Here is a 3117-nt window from a genome sequence, read left to right as displayed (position 1 = left end):
TCACTTTCCCTTCAGCTCAGTGTCATTTTCCTCGGGCCTGTCTCGACTCCTCTGCCCTACACGGATGTGTGCCCAGCCTTTGAAAGCTCACTCTGGAGATTCCTATCACTCCACTTCTACAAAAGTTGCATCCCAACTATGGTCCCCGGGACTTGATCTCCAGCTGCTGCCAGCACCAGCTCTTTCCCCAGATGAGTCTGGTGATAGAAAAAGCAAAGAGCTGAGTACTGGAGAGAGAAATGGGGGGGGGGTGATAGCTAAATCTGGTTAGTAGGGCTTTAAAGAACTCATGTGTGCACACATCCACATATGCACACATGCACACAAGCATACAAGCCAGTGCAAATCAAGATGAAGAGGCAACTTGCACTCCACCTCAGGGGCAGTGAGTTCTGCTCACTGCAGTTATCTTGTCCTTTACTGTGAGTGGCTATGGGGGAAACTCTCACGTCCCTTTCCACTCTCGTGTTGGATGGTAGCACAGAGAGCAAGCTCCCTACCTGGGAAGGAAAGGAATCCATTGAGCAGATGACTGAGAATTTACTTGCCAGAAATTGACGACGGTGTCTCTGTTTGCAGGTGTTTGGTTTCCTGACAGTAACATGTACTATTGCCGACTGTGCCCTTATGTGCCAGAAACTTCGGTTTCGTCCACGTCAACCTTATCAGAAAAGGTCTATTGATGACATAGATGACAGAGAATAATTTTGTACTCATTTTTACTAGTTATTAAACTCATCCTTTATACATCCCTATTATTTCTGCAGGTCTCATTTCAATGCCACTGTGAGTACCAGCTACTCTCATGTCAAGCTAGAGTCCTTTGGAAAACAGGAACCTCAGTAGAGAAAACATTCCCTATTGGCAGGCCTGTGATACATTTTCTTGATTGATGATCGATTTGGGAAGACCCAGCTGACTATGTGCGGGACAGCCCATTCCTGGGTACCATAAGAATGTAAGCCTGAAAGCCAGTAAGGACCATTTCTCGAAGATCTTTACATCAGCTCCTGCTTCCGGGTTCCTGCCTCCAGTTCCTGCCCTGATTTCCCTGAACAATGAACTACAAGTTTTAATGTGAAATGAACCCTTTCCTCACCAAGTTAATCTTTGTCATTGCTGTTTTATCACAGAATGTGTGAGCTCGGGAGATTTCTGGACCCTGCTGCACTCGACCAGCAGGCCTCACTGCATATGGCTTGGGGCTGGAATCTGGCCAGGTATACCCCCCAAGTAACCCCAGAACCCCTTCCCTCTGGGTTGGCTGGCAGCAGCTCCTGTGCATGTGGTTGCTGGGTGTTGAGTTTTCAAGCTAGGCATGGAGCCTTTTTCCCACAACAAGGACAGCAGATTGCTAGGCTAGGCAGCAGCCATCAAAAAACAGGTGCACGCGGGATAGACTGCCAGCAGCCGTTGAAGCCAGTTCCCCAGCGGGCCATCGCCCTGAGGCCACCCAGTCGACCAGAGGCGCAGGGCCAGCCTGACATAGTCAGGTTTGGAACCCACCATGAATCCTGCATCTGCCAGGCGTGAGTCCAGCGGGGATGGGTCCAGGCGTGAGTCCAGACGCTCAACTTCACGACCTCGAGTGTTGGATGCTTCCTCACCTTCGGATTCACAGGTGTATGTTGCCTCTGCTCCACCTCACCAGGGACCTTCAGTACCCGGGACACCAACCAGCCAGGGACCTTCAGTACCCGGGACACCAGCCAGCCAGGGACCTTCAGTACCCGGTACACCATCCCGCCAGCAATCTTTTATACATGCCATCCCATCCCACCAGCAATCTTTTATAAGTGCTATACCATCCAGGCAGCGACCTTCAGTACAAGCCATACCATTCAGGCAGCGACCTTCAGTACGTGCCACACCATCCAGTCAGAGACCTTCAGTACGTGCCACACCGTTCAGTCAGCGACCTTCAGTACGTGCCACACCATCCAGTCAGAGACCTTCAGTACGTGCCACACCATCCAGCCAGCGACCCTTAGTTCGCGGTACATCATCCACTAGGTCCTTGCAGTCAGTGCACAGAGATCGCATTGCCGACAGATTACCAAAGAAATACACCCAACAAGAGAAAGTGCCACCAACTCGACTGGTCCAAGGGTCTGAGAAAATTAAGATACCTGAAGCCGTCAAAACACAGGCTGAGGGCCAGGACAGGCGCTCAAAAAGATTCAGAGATAGCTTCTGGCACTTTTGCTGCTCAGCCAATGGGATATTGAAGTTCTTGAGGATGGTGAGCAGGAGCTGCCAGCTGATTGGCTGGGTGGAGGGAGGGTGGGTGGCCTCAGGAGTTGAGCACAAAGTTGCTGCTTGAGCAAAGTCTCCACAGTTCCCTCTGCCACAGTTTTCCGTCCTTTCTTGTCCCCAACATATGTAGCCCTGGCTGGCCTGGAGCTCACTATATAGACGAGACTACGAGACTAGCCTCGAACTCAGAGATTTCTGCCTGCATCTGCCTCCAGAGTGCTGGGACTAAATACTGATCCACCACGCCCAATATCACACACATCAATTCTCAGTACTAAAGGGTTCCCCTGCCCTCCTCTTCCTAGGGTTTCCCCTCACAAAGGGAAGTGTGGAGACACTGAGTAAATAACAGCGTCGTAAACTAGCAAGGACAACCAGTAAGAGCTGCCACCCAGAAGAGCTAGTCAAGCAATGCACAAGAGGCAAGAATCCAGGACAAAGGCAAGAGAGGCAGACATTCAAGTTAGAGTCAGAATGGGGGAGCGCACCTAAGCATCCCTGACAGTGAAAGGGCCTGCGGATGGGGGCACAAACCTTCTGGGAAGGAAAGTTTCAGGATCCAAACTGAACCCAAAATAGAGACAGTCAAAGGGAACAATGTTTAAAACAAAAGAAAAGCAAGGGGCCTTAAGGTAGCTAAGTGTGGAAACCCTGCTAGGGCCATGCCCAAAGATCAGACATCAATTCCCAGAACTCACATGGTGGAAGGAGAGAAGCATCCCCTGCCATTATCATCTGACCTCCACCTGCACCCTCTCCTGCACCTTCTCCTCCAACATAAACAAAGGGGTTTCAGTTCCTTATTTAACTCTAAAAGGATCCTATCCCTAAAGCATTTCTTAAATAGTGAATCAGACCCAG

General features: G+C 50.4%; 1 protein-coding gene across 2 annotated transcripts in view; it reads left to right on the top strand.

The window, feature by feature from the left end:
• Positions 1-1415: 1415 nt before the first annotated feature.
• Positions 1416-3117, top strand: part of LOC110299995 (CKLF-like MARVEL transmembrane domain-containing protein 2A) — a 28775-nt gene continuing 27073 nt past the window's right edge. For both annotated transcript variants that reach the window (XR_002378539.1, XR_002378538.1), the window contains exon 1: positions 1416-2242. The gene's annotated coding sequence lies outside the window, so the exon portion shown is untranslated. The remainder of the gene's footprint in view (positions 2243-3117) is intronic.

This window comes from Mus caroli, chromosome 8, assembly GCF_900094665.2.
Source record: "Mus caroli chromosome 8, CAROLI_EIJ_v1.1, whole genome shotgun sequence".
NCBI lineage: Eukaryota > Metazoa > Chordata > Mammalia > Rodentia > Muridae > Mus > Mus caroli.
This window is presented reverse-complemented; position numbering and strand designations above follow the sequence as displayed.